Here is a 14,310-nt window from a genome sequence, read left to right on the forward strand (position 1 = left end):
ATTCACCTGATCCTGCCCCAGGAGACATTTTTGTTTGTTTCCCTGGATGAAAAAAAGTCTTCAAAGGGAAACATTATGCCAACGAGGAAGAGGTGAAACAAAAAGCAACAGAAACACTAAAAAGCATCAAATTGATGAGTTCAAAAACTGTTTTGAACAGTGGAAAATGTCAATAGGTCTATTGCATCAAATGGAGAGTACTTGGAAGGTAATCAGAGTTTATACATGTAAGAATAAATACACAATTTTTATAAATAAATTCCAGTTTTGGGGGTCTTCCCTCATATTAGGGGTCTGGAAGGAAGAAGAGCTGAACAGAAAGCAAGAGAGGGCAAGGCAAACTGTGACTCACCACCCCCTCTGCAACTACTTCCCCCACATCTAAGCACAATGACATTCAAAGTGCAGTGGCTACTGTTTAACTTCCAATCTCCAAACCTTGTGCAAATTTTTCTTCTAACTTTAGCCAAGAACTACACAGAGAATAGAATCCTGAGAATTACAGTTTCAGTTTAGATAAATTGACATAGCATAAAACTATCACACTGCTATTTTGTAGTCATTTACATATCATTTATTTATTCAAAATTTATTTAATAATGACTTACCTACTTTCCAGTCTCTTTGTTAGTTGTTAGAAATACAACTCTAAACAAAAATGCCCACACTCCTCAAAATTCAGCTTATTTTCAGGAACAAAATTATAAGAAGCAATTAAAATACAAGTGGAAGGAGAAGTACAGGTAAGAATCAGAGCAGCTAGCTGAGCCCTTTCCAAAAGAATTCACCAGGGAAATCATCCTGGGTAACTAGACTTCTAAACTGATACCTGATGGATAGGCAGATGCGACAGACAGAGGGAGAAGTAGGGTGAGGGAAAGCACCGTGTGAAATGTGCCTGGACCAAGAGAGATGTCATGGTGTACTGGGAGAACTGAAAAATATTCAGAATTATTGAGTACTGAGTCCCCAGGGGGAATGATTAACTTGCAACAAACAAATTTCTAGGGGTATTTTTTTGATAAATTATTACAAATATATTTAATTTTAGTCCTGCTCCCATACTCTTTTTGGTAGTGATTTAGTCCCTGAGGATCATAATTGTTAAAAGTTCCTCTGATCCTAGATAAGACTATGTTTCAGTCGGTGTCATTGTCTCACAGCAGATGTTTTAGAAATAATTAAATCAGATAGGAACTGTCTTATTAAATCTCAATTTAAATTTGTCTAAAAGTGTAATATAAACAAGAACATATGTTTAAGCAAATGTTTTTCTTTCTTTATATCCTCCGAGCTGTAAGTCCTTTACTTCTGGGTGGTCATTATTGTGGTGTTTGTTTTTACACAAAGAAAAATATAGGAGAATTCTCCTATAAAGTAAACCGCAGTGGAAATTTGCTTAGCATTAGACAACTAGAGAAACCACAATTGTGCATTACTTCCTGTGTTTATTATCAGCATGGCCAATCTCTAGTTACAATGATATGCTGAACTATTCAAAACTGAAAAATTGATATATTTGTATGGGAGAAAAGAAAGAATGCTTCATCTTAGAGTCGAATACCCAAGCAATTAAAAACTAAAATGTATATTCAATAAAGCAGATGACTCCACAATGTACATAGAAAAATAGCAAAAGCTTTCCTCTATTACTATACTAACCATTTCAGAATTTCTGTGCAGTTTTAAAGGTTATTTTAATGTTTGTTTTAGTAAATTTAGCTATTTACTAAAATAGGAGAATGTAAGAGGATCTTGTATAATAAAGTGAATTATGAATCTACAAAATCAATGTGACACTGGTACAAAAATAGATAAGCAGATTAATGGGGATGTATAGAAAACACTAGAATAGATTTTCAGTGTTGTACGTATGAAAGGAGAGAAGGTTAGCACTCCCCTTCCAATGTAGAAAAGGCTCTTGGGCCTGAGGGCATGCATATTGTTAAGGCATTGCCACCTACTTAGTGGTCTTTAACCATCATTTTTTTTAGAAGAGGGTTCAAGGGGAATAAATGGTGATGGAAATAGACAACTTTGGATAGTGAATACACAATACACTATACAGATGATAAAATATAGAATTTTATACTTGAAGCCTATATTATTTTATTAACCAATGTCACACCACGATATTAAAAAAAATAAAAAACAGATTTTTTTAGAAAGATACTTTTTTTGAGATTTTATTTATTTATTTTTAGAGAGGGAAGGGAGGGAGATAGAGAGAGAGAGAGAGAGAGAAACATCAATGTGTGGTTGCTGGGGTTTATGGCCTGCAACCCAGGCATGTACCCTGGCTGGGAATCGAACCCGGGACACTTTGGTTCACAGCCTGTGCTCAATCCACTGAGCTACGCCAGCCAGGGCTAAAAAACAGATTTTAGTGTTTGAATTTAAAATTGTGTATGCATATTTATGTTTTTAGGATTGAAATATAATACCTGTGTCATTTTAAATCAATGGATATGTGATTAATTATTTCAAAACTGGTATTGTACTTGTAATTTGGTATAAAATATAATAGGACATGCATATATTACATTTGGTACAATTCTGATAAATTCAGGTTAAAATTTAAAAATTGAAAATGTGCATTTTCTTTCCTGCAGGTTGATAGACTAAGATAACATACAAAAGCTTCCCATTGTATACACAGAAATGCTGGGGAGAGGAAATGTTCAAACCAAAAAATTACCTTGTGGAAAAAAAAGCACAGGAAAAAGATAGTTGGAATAAGTAATAGATATCCCATTTTGCCTGGGATAGTTCTGCTATCCAATGTAACTGGACTTCTGAAAATGTCTTGGTTTGGATGACTCCAGTGATTGTAAACAGGAACTAGAAGCTCATGAACAGCTAATACATCTGGTCCTGGTGTAGGCTGTGGAGCATGGTGGGAAGGGAGTTGGTAATTTTGATGTCAGTAAATTAGAGCATAAGTCTAATGCTCATGTGGGAACAGGAGATGAAGTCTAGAACCCACCTGAGGAGGGGAGTTGGGGCCTTTGAAGTCTGTACTGTGGTGAATGGTATGCTGCTAGATTCCCTTTCGGGAATAAAAACCCTACAACACCAGTTGTTAGGAGTACTGCAGATCATCCTTTGCTGTCAGACCCTTTTGGAAATTGTATTTCCGAAGACTTCACAGTTGAAGAAAAGAGGTTCAACTTTCATAGGGACAAAAAATGTTATGCTAGAATTCTAGACTCAGCTAAACTTTTTAAAGTATGACTCTCCTTATACAAATATAAAATATATATGGGAAATAATATACTTATTTTAAATGCTTAATGTAATTGAATTTTATCCTCCCTATGCAGTTACAGTAGAAATCATTGGCAATGATCAAAGACTAGTTTTACATCATTTATGGGGTCTCTTTTACAGGGAGTAACACTGAGTCTCTGAAAGACTTTGTGACTTCTCCAGGCCTTTTGACTCCAGTTCCTCTGCTCTGTTTACTATACCACACAAATTAGAACCAACCATTCAACCAAAATACAAACAATCGTAAATGTTAGGATTTTGTGAGTCCCAGATAGCATGCTAGAAATGAGGTTTTGTGTTTGAGGTCTAAGTAACTGAAATGTTGCCAGATCTGATTAAATTTTGCTTTGCAAATTGCTATGAAGCCATTGCCTTGTTCTTATTTAACTCTTTGAGTTAAGAATCTTAAGCAAAAAGTCAATTTGTTAAATGTGTGTGTGTTTAACACAATTTGTTAAATGTGTGTGTGTATTTTAAAACAGTAAATCTTAGTTTTAAGCAGATATGAGTCATGTTAAATTTCTACAAGCCCTAAGTAATGCAATAAAGGCAATAACTGGCTTAGTATTATTTTCAGTATTCAGTTGTATCCTTCTTATGACTTTTATAACCTGATTTATTGCTCTATTATTGGACGATTTTCATTCTTTGGAAGAACTTGTGTTGATGTTTCCACTTATTATTTATCAAGCACAACCCTTCTTTATCAAAATAGACTATTTTTGTCCCACTAGTTAATTATTATTTCCTTTTAGTTGCCCTATATACATATTTGTCAAATTAATGTTAGTATTTCTGTTTTAAAAACCAATGCTGTAATTTCTAGTGAAATTCAGTATTTCTGGTTGTACTCAATTTGTTTGCCTTGGATGTAAAACTATATTTAGTGCTTTCAATTTTGCAAGTGAGAGCATTTTCTTAAATGCAGTCCAGAGTGCCATCAACATTATTGGCACCCATTTTATTCCCTTTGGGGAGGATGAATCATTAGTAACCAAATAGATTTCTTAATGACACCTAAGATTCTGAAACAGCTTTTGAAAAGCACAGAGGTTTCCACAGACGTGCTCAAGAAGTCATGGAGCACACCTAAGAAATAAGGAGGCATCAGCTAGTAATAAATTGTATCTGTTTACTGTTCAATGTGTAAATGGCTTAACCTGAAGACAAGAAGATTGTTCAACAATAATAAGACAAAAGTCAGTGGAAATACAAAAGACTTCAACCCATCTACCAACTGGAAGACATTATATTCATATATGATAAATAAGACATTTTGATTTTTAACTGAACTTTATAAATTATCTGGTTGTTCCATACTGTCTAAAAACTGGATGAAATTAGTAGCAACATGAAAGACAGATTTGTTTTTGAAGCATGAAAATTTATTATTCACCAGGTGTATTCTATGTGCTTTGCCAAAATAAGTCCAATATTTAACCATTACAAGTATACAGAAAACCACTTTTCTTGTCATTAATTGATACATTGTGTAGCATTCCCTTCTGGTGATTCATTTCAGTTCAATATGTATTAAGTTTCTACTGTGTACCAGGCCCTTTGTTAGATTCTGGGGTCAAAAGTCCAAGACATAGATACCAAGAATAAAACTGACTTAAAAAGGGCTTGCCATTTAAGAAGAATATAGACATGCAAGCAGCCAAATACAGGATAGGGTGAGATACACCTTAAGTAGAACTCAAATAGCATATATAGGTGTGGCAGAAGTAACACCTGCTTGAGTGTGGTATGGTATCATTACCATATTTCAGGGTAATTATATGTGTATAATAATTCATAGTTTTAATTTGAACATTTCACCTAAAATGTTATATGGTACACCTGAGTGTGATATTATTATGTTACAGAATGACATGCTTATGATTTTGTAATAAAAGACACTGTAATGCAAAAGGGGTGTTATTAGTGGCAGACCCCATACGGCGTTCATTCAGAGAATAGTTTGATAAATGCTATCTATCTGAGAGGATCCAAGTAAAGCTTTAGGCAGAAGGAGACATTGGAATTTGATCTGTGATGTTCAGGAATGCTTTCCAAAGGTGGAGAATAAGCAGGTGAGCAGAGCAGATTACATTACCCTAGGTTACATTTTTGGATAGATTCCAATATAGTTAGTTAAAAGAAAAATTTAAGGTTTGGGAATTTTCTTGGAAATAATGACATATACATGCTGTTGAGTGCTTACTATTTCTGATGTTTTACTTAGGCTTAGTAAGAATTATGTCATTCAATATAATATGGTATGATGTAGATATGTAGATATTGTGATCCCATTTTACTGATGCAGAAACTGTTACTCAGTTTGTTACAGAACTTGTGCTAAAGTTGGCTTAGCTCATTAGTGCTATATTAGATTTATATTGCCAGGTAACAAACAACCATAAGCTTAGTAGCTTAAAACAATTTCCACTTATCATCCCACAGCCCTATAGGTCAGAAGTGCAGATACAGGTTATCTCCTGCCTAGGATCTCATCAAGCTGAAGTCTAGGTTTTAACCAAGGGTGATTCTCATCTGAGGCTTGGGGACATCTTCCAAGGTCATTTGTTGTTAGCATGATTCATTTCTTCATGGTGGTGCCTAAGTTCCCTGTCTTCTTGCTAGCTGCCAGCTGGGAACCATACTTTGCACCTAGAGGCTGTCCACAGTTCCCTGCCAGCTGACTACAATGGGCAGCTCACAGTGCTTGCTTTTTTCCAAGCCCGAGAGAGCTGATACCTCCCTCTAGCTTCCGAATGCCTCTATCAACTGTTATGATGGAGTTTTATATAACGTAAGGTAACCACTGAGTGACAATCCCACCACCATTTGGCATAAAACTTAACCTGAAAATGAGCTACCATTGCATCATAGTCACAGGTTCCACCCACGTTTGAAGGGAGGTGGCTACACAGGGTGTGTACACTAGGGGGCAGAAATCTGGGAGGCCCTCTCAAAATTCTGCTTACCTTGAAAAACACACTGACTCCCTTTCCTAGGTTCTCAAAGACTCATCTCATCACAGCACCAGCTGTGTTCCAAAACTGCAACCTTGAAATACACATTTCACAATCTCATTAGGTCAAGCCCCAAATTGTGTCTAAAACTCCTTAAAGTAAACAACAACTCATCAGCTAAATCGTCTTAATGAGGTACCGATGGGGGTCTTACTATAATCCATAAATACAATACCTGGGCTCAATTCCTCTCTACCTGTAGACCTACAAAACTGAAGAGGCAAGTCATCTGCCCTCAACACTCCCAACATACATGGTGAAACAGGCACAGGATTATAGCTATAAACACTCTGCTCAAAAAGAGGTGGGGGGAAGTTAGGGGGTGGAGGGATTGAGCAAGAAGGGCTCGTGGACATGGGTAACTGTGGTGATTGCTAGGGGGAGGGGGATATAAGGGTATAAATGGTAATGGAAAAAATGCAATAAAGATTAAATTTTAAAAAGTGGGGTGGGGGAGGGGGGCATGTAAGGTAAAAAGGAGTCACTCATCCAAAGCAGTTTCCCAATCTATTTGGCAAATGGGAGTTTCTTGATAAGTTTGTAAAGACTGAATAATTTTTTGTGACTCTTCATTCCACCTTCTGGGTACTTAATTTCATCCTCTGAGTCACCCTTCCTTTTTGTGAAAAGTAGCACATGTTTGCAGTTGACTAGTAACTCATCAGCCTGCTTCCTGCAGTAAGAACTGTGTGTGTGTGTGTGTGTGTGTGTGTGTGTGTGTGTAGGGAGTATGGTCTGGAAATCTCCTTTTGTTTGTGCTTCTTCTGTCCTTTTCAGGTCAAGCTTGAAACTCTCTGGGTCTTCCATGGGTTTCTATGGCATTTGCTCCACACACAAAAAACCCCATACCTACAAATCATTTTGATGTATGCCCTTCTTTCTCTTTGGCTCCTCTTCTCAGAGGTCCTTTGGGTTGGTTGAGATCTGTGAGGTTATGCCTAATCTCTTGAAATAGCTTTTGAACTGAATCTTTTGGCATTTTACTGTAAGCAGCAGAAAGACCCCAGGCAGCAGCCTCAGCGCAGTGCTTTACTTGGAACTTTCCTCAACTGTACATCCAAGTGTATTGATTAAAAAAGCTCAGCTTACCACATAACTTCTGGAGACAGTCCTGCTAAGCATTCTGCCATTGCAAAGATCTCTCTTCCTCTTTTTAAGAACAGAGCAAGGTATATATAAAACCGAATTAATATCTCTGCACTTCCAAACATCCCCTCCAGATACAGAGGTGTGTATCCTTTCACTCTTTTTTATCTGCTCATATACATGTGTACCAAAACATGTATACATATTTGAAGTTTAGTTTTTCTTTCCTTTCAAAGACACATTTCTTTGAATCAAGGTGTCAGCCAGCTGCCTCCTCATTTGGAGACTCAACTAAGGAAGTTTTCACTCCCCACCTCCCTTAGGTTGCTTGCAGAATTCATTTCTTTTCGTGGTGGCAGTAGTGTCTGTGTTGTCCTGCCATCTGTCAGTGGGGTATATGTTAGGTTTCAGAGGCTGTTCTCAGATCCTTGCATGCGCTGTCCCTCCATTGGCCCACTCACACTGCCAGTCTTTCTGACTTTAGGAAGGTCTGGTCTTTTTACTAAGGGCTCAACCAATTAGGTCAGGGCCACCTGGCTTTTCTACCTTTTAACTCAAAGTCAACTGATTAATAATAACTAATTGCAGGAGTGTTATCCTATCATATTCTCATGTTCTTTCCACTTCCAAAGGGAGCAGATTGTAAGAGATACGCTCACCAGGAAGTGGGAATCTTGTGAGCCAGTTAGGGTGTTGCCAGCCACTGTGGCATAGCTATAACCCAGCTCCAGAGGTCCTTTACTCTAAAGTTCTTTCCCTTACTGTTATGCTATACAGCCAGCACCTATTCTGAAATTATGCTACTATTATGCTGTTACTAATATGCTATTCTGAAGCACATTTCTTAATTGAGTTTGCCAAAGTGGGCATAGATATATATGCTTTTTCAAAGCATCAGGCACATGCCAAATTTATTTATGTCCCACCAATGAAGAGATAAATCCACATTTGTACAGAAACAGGCATTTGCCACAGAAACTTTTCACATGTGTAAATATAGTTATAGTATATTTGAATCGGTATAGTTAATATAAATAAAATTTTTCTCCCACCCGATCAATTCAATTGAATAAAATCTACTGTGTTCCAACTAATGAAAAATAGATTGTCATGTTACTTTGCATCTTATCAGCTTATATGCTTTCTGATTAGTAATAAATGGTAAAGTTCAAGATACTATTTTTTAAAAATCTCCCTTAAGTTAACAAGGTGACTATAAGCATCTAGGTCAGAGTCAGTGGCCCTGTGGTGCTAGGGACCCATGCTTTATCTATGTTGTTGCTTAGCCATGCTAAATGAATGTTTTCCATCATGTACTCTAAGGTGGACCCTCCGGTCCTGCCATAATTCTAGCTAACATGGACAAGGGGAAGAACAGAGAGGACCTGGTTGTTTCTGTTTAAGAGAGGAGCTGAAAGTTGCTTCCCCTCACACCCTGTTTTTATAGGGCCTAGTCAAATGGTCCCTCCCAGCTGCAAGGGACTCAAAGAAATTTGGCCTTTGCTGAGCAATAATAGACCCAGTCACAATTTTTATTATTGTGGAAAAAAGGAAAAATGGAGATTGGAGGACAATGAACAATGACTACCACATATTTTGGAATTGTTGCAATGAGTTTCTAGGTCATTACTTAGGTTGTTATAACCGGTTTTGATGTATCATTTGTGGCTAATCAAAGGCAGACAAGTAATAGTGCGGATGAATCACACAGAACATGAGAAGCTGAAGTTATATTAGCTTGAGCCGACAAGTATCTTCAAGGTTCCAACCAAATAAAGAGATGATAAAGATCAGTTGTCAATACAAAATGAATGGAAATTCTTTGCTTTACAAAGGACATTATAAATATCAATACAGTCTGAAGAAAAATGACAAAATATGTTGAGTTGACAGAAAAAACGTGTGGTGTGGGCATCTGATTTCTTTAGGGGATGTGAAGAAGAAAAGATATATATGACCAATCACATAAAGGCACAGGAACACAATTGTGTGGAGAATAAATACTGTTCATTCGATTTGGCTCTGATTTAGATTACACTCCAGTTTCAGGGAACTCTCACCCTGTGTCAAAGAGAATGGCTATATGTACATCATTAAACTAAAATCTTAATGCATGATTAGATTGATATTAATCTATAACCACTTAAGAAAGCACATTTTTCAAATACGTACTATATTTTCATAATTGTCATTTGTATGACTTGAAAGATGTACTCACAGAATCAGTGTATCTCTGATAGCTGTAAGGAATGTAATCAGATATCATTTAAATATCCTTAAGAATTGTGGCCTGGCTATACTGTAAGATATGAAACAAATTCTGGATAGTATGAAACAGTAAATAGATTTCATTGAATTCTAGCAAGTGGTAAAGTGAGTAGGGTATGAGATTATGGACTCAAACCAGACTGAAGATGATCTCTGCTAAATCTTCTTGAGTTGAGTGACATACTGCTATCAGCCAGCTACGTCTGGAACATATGGACTTGAATCCATGGTTGTTATAGTGCTAGAAAAGGTGACCCAATTTGTCCCTCAGTGCTAAGGGAAAAATTCATCTGGATGTCTAAAGTTCATTTTTTAACCTTCATTTTGAAGAAATGGTGATCCCAATTTTCTTTTTTCCTTGGTGGATAATTTTCTTTAAAACTCTGGGAGTATTGGAATTGCAAATATAGATGATAAAATGTAAATTATCATATAGACTTACTGTATTTTTGTTTAATCTAGAAATGGAGGGTTATGTTGGTAATGCTTTTACCAGATTTATTATATATTTCAATATTTTAATTAAGTAATTAGAAATAGATTGTTTAGCAGGTTAACTTTATTTTCCAATTAATGTGTATATGAGTACTTTTTTAGGACTTGCAATTGGTAGGTCAAAAATTATAAAATAACTTTCTTAAGATTTTATTTATTTATTTTTAGAGAGTGAAGGGAGGAAGAAGGAGAGACAGGGAGGGAAACATCAATGTGCAGTTGCTGGGGGCTGTGGCCTGCAACCCAGACATGTGCCCTGACTGGGAATTGAACCTGCGACACTTTGGTTTGAAGCCCGAGCTCAATCCACTGAGTTATGCCAGCCAGGGCTATAATTTTTTATATTATATTTCAGAGAGACTAATGTTTAAATAATCAAGCAAATTGCTAACGTGGAATAATTAAATTATTTTCAAAGAAAGTCAATATACTGGTAATATATTTATACATGAATTGTAATTGAAAGTATTTCAAGGAATTTAACTAAGTTTGTAAATGGTATAGCAATTATGAGATTTCAGTTTGTTTACATTAGGCTGATTATACATTAAACAAAAGCTCTCTTGAAAGAATGTTAACATTTATTCAATTTATGAAAAGGATAATGAAAAATATAAGACATCTTAGAATTTGAACTTAAAACCTTAGGTAAAATAAATCTGAATTTGTGACTTCATTAAGTTCAGTATTAATTAAAGGACACCTAATAGCTATAATTAATTTCTAGGTGTAGAAGTTATCTCAGAGTCACCAAAATCTTGCACAGACAAATACATTTTTAGGGGAACCATAGTAATACTTATATATTTAAAAACAAAACTCAGACTTCTGGTCAAGATGGAGGTATAAATAGACATACTGTGCCTTCTGGCACAACCAAAATAAGGACAACAAAAATTTTGAAACAAAAAACAACCAGTACTGACAGAACATTGAACTGTATGGAAGTATGACAACCAAGGAGTTAAAGAAGAAACGTTCATGCAGACCAGTAGGAGGGGCGGAGCCGGGCGGAGAGGGGTTGAGGCCAAAAAAGCATTGGCTGGGGACCCCAGGTGTGCAAGGCAGCAGTGGGCAGACCCAGTGAGGCAGTGGATTGTGGAGGGGTGCAGCTCACAAGGTGGCTGGCGACCCAGTGGTCCCACATTCATGCGCAGATAAAACAAGCGAAACTGGGGAGCGAGACAGATCAAGCAACCCAGGGCCCCAGCATGGGAAAATAAAGCCTCAAAACACCAATTGAAAACACCTGTGGAGGTTGAGGTGCCGGGAGAGATTCCCAGACTCACAGGAGAGTTCATTGGAGAGACCCACAGGGTCCTAGAATGTACACAAACCCACCCACATGGGAATCAGCACCAGAAGGACCCAGTTTGCTTGGGGGAAATGGTGGAAATGACTGAAATCTGGCAGAAAGGGAGCAAGTGCCATTGTTCCCTCTTGGACCCCGCCCCCACATACAGTGTCACAACCCAGCGACTGGGTTGCCCTGCCCTGGTGAACACCAAAGGCTCCACACCTCACTACGTAATAGGCACATTAAGACAAAAAAAAAAAAAAGAAATGGCCCGAATGAAAGAACAGATCAAAGCTCCAGAAATAATACAACTAAGCAATGAAGTGATAGACAAATTATCAGATGCACAGTTCAGAGCACTGGTGATCAGGATGCTCACAGATTTGGTTGAATTTGGTCACAAATCAGATGAACAAATGAAGGCTATGCTAAGTGAAATAAAGGAAAATGTACAGGGAACCAATAGTGATGGGAAGGAAACTGGGACTCAAATTAATGGACCAGAAGGAAGAAAGAAATAACTAAACAGAAAAGAAGGAAGAAATAAGAATTCAAAAAAATGAGGAGAGGCTTAGGAACCTCCAGGACATCTTTAAACATTCCAACATCCGAATTATAGGGGTACCAGAAGGGGAAGAGGAAGAGCAACAATTGGAAAAGTTATTTGAACAAATAATAAAGGAGAACCTCCCCAATCTGGCAAAGGAAATAGACTTCCAAGAATTCCAGGAAGCTCAGAGAGTCCCAAAGAAGTTGGACCCAAGGAGGAACACATCAAGGCCCATCATAATTACATTAGCCAAGAGTAAAATGAAGGATAGAATCCTAGAAGCAGCAAGAGATAATGAGACAGTTATCTACAAAGGAGTTCTCATCAGACTATTAGCTGATTTCTCAAAAGAGACCTTATAGGCAAGAAGGGGCTGGAAAGAAATATTCCAAATCATGAAAGGCAAGGACTTACATCCAAGATTGCTCTACCCAGCAAAGCTTTCATTTAGAATGGAAGGGCAGATAAAGTGCTTCTCAGATAAGGTCAAGTTAAAGGAGTTCATTATCACCAAGCCCCTATTATATGAAATGTTAAAGGGACTTATCTAAGAAAAAGAAGATAAAAAACATGTACAATAAAATGACAGTAAACTCACAATTATTAACAACCACACCTAAACAAAAAGAAAAACAAACTAAGCAAACAACTAGAACAGGAATAGAACCACAGAAATGGGGATCACAAATGGAGAGTTAGCAACAGGGGGGTGGGAGGAGGAGGGGGGAAAAGGTACGGAGAATAAGTAGCATAGATGGTAGGCAGAAAATAGACAGGAGGAAGGTAAGAATAGTATGGGAAATGCAGAAGCTAAAGAACGTGAACATGAACTAAAGAGGGGGAATGTGGGTGAGAGGGGGTGTGCAGGGTGGAGGGGAGTGAAGGGAAAATGGGACAACTGTAATAGCAAAATCAATAAACTATATTAAAAAATTGATGAATCAAACAGGTTAAAAAAACAAAAAACTAATACCAATTTAAACCAAAGATACATATAAAAAGTGAATAACCTATGTGCACATCCAAACACCCCTTCCAAAACATATATCCTTTCATACTTTTTTCTGTTAATATAAATATATACATCTATATGTATATATAGTTACAGTTTATTTTCTCTTAAAAAACACATTTCTTTGGACAAAGATCTCAATCAATTCTCAAAAGAATTACAAATGCTCAATTAATATATGATAAAATATTCAAACTTACCTTGACTTAAATAAACATATATTAAGATAAGCACATAATTTTCACATTTCAATGTGGCAATGGTTCACTGAACACTTGGCAGAGTTGTTGATGTGAAAGGACTACTACAGACATGGATGATGCCCCTGCAAACAGGCCGATTCTCTGGCAGATAACTACTTAGAACATCCACATTCTGTGATCTAGTGTTTCTGTTTCTAAGTATTTATGGACAAAGATACTCCTCACAATCATACTGATAAAAGTTGAAATAAATTAAGTGTCCAAAGAAAGTACTCATTAAAAAATAGTGTTTTTATTTGGTGAACTATGATGTAGCTATTGAAAACTGTGTTTTCAGAGTAATAGCATACTCTTAGGATATTGCTTATTGGAAACTAAGATACAAATCTATATATAAATCATATACATATAAATAAGTTTATATGCACCTCCTATGTAAACATGTTTCTAATTAAAATTAATATTTAATATGGAGATATATTTATGAAGTCAAAAGAAGTCATAGAAGTATTATAATTTTAATATCTTGGGGTGGTAGAACTACAAATTCTTAAATATGTATTCCTTATTTATCTCAATATATACAGGTTTTCTTCCATGAGCATGAATTACCTTAGTAATCATAAATAAAAAAGATTTGCAATACAATAATAAAAATAATGGATATTTAATTTATGTGTATGTATTTAATTAAATGGAAATTCACATTTATGTGCTCATTAATTATATTCACTAATTCATAACTAAGCCTCTTTTAGCTGTGATGAACCATATTTATTTTATCGCTATTTGGCTTTCTTTAGTTGTTGTATTTTTATTTATTTTTTCCATTACCCTTTATACCCCATATAGCCTCCTCCCACCCACAATCACCACACTATTGTCATGTCCATGAGTCCTTTTTCCTTTTTGCTCGTTACCCCCACCCCTCACCTGTAGCTGTCAGCCTGCTCTCTATCTATGAGCCTGCCTCTATTTTGCTTGTTAGTTCAGTTTGTTCATTAGATTCCACACATGTGTAAAATCATATGGTATTTGTCTTTCTCTGACTGGCTTATTTCACTTAGCATAATGTTCTCCAGGTCCATCCATGCTGTCACAAAGGGTAAAAT

At 36.4% G+C, this 14,310-nt stretch overlaps 1 protein-coding gene and 1 non-coding gene across 3 annotated transcripts in view; both read left to right on the plus strand.

Moving 5' to 3' along the window:
• The window catches only part of CFAP299 (cilia and flagella associated protein 299), a 527,109-nt gene that overhangs the window by 378,032 nt on the left and 134,767 nt on the right, over positions 1–14,310 (plus strand). The gene's annotated exons all lie outside the window — the stretch shown is intronic.
• Positions 1,863–1,990, plus strand: LOC114493730. Its single transcript, XR_003684331.1, has one exon. It is a non-coding gene; the product is annotated as a U6atac minor spliceosomal RNA (small nuclear RNA).

Source organism: Phyllostomus discolor, chromosome 1, assembly GCF_004126475.2.
Source record: "Phyllostomus discolor isolate MPI-MPIP mPhyDis1 chromosome 1, mPhyDis1.pri.v3, whole genome shotgun sequence".
Taxonomy (NCBI): domain Eukaryota; kingdom Metazoa; phylum Chordata; class Mammalia; order Chiroptera; family Phyllostomidae; genus Phyllostomus; species Phyllostomus discolor.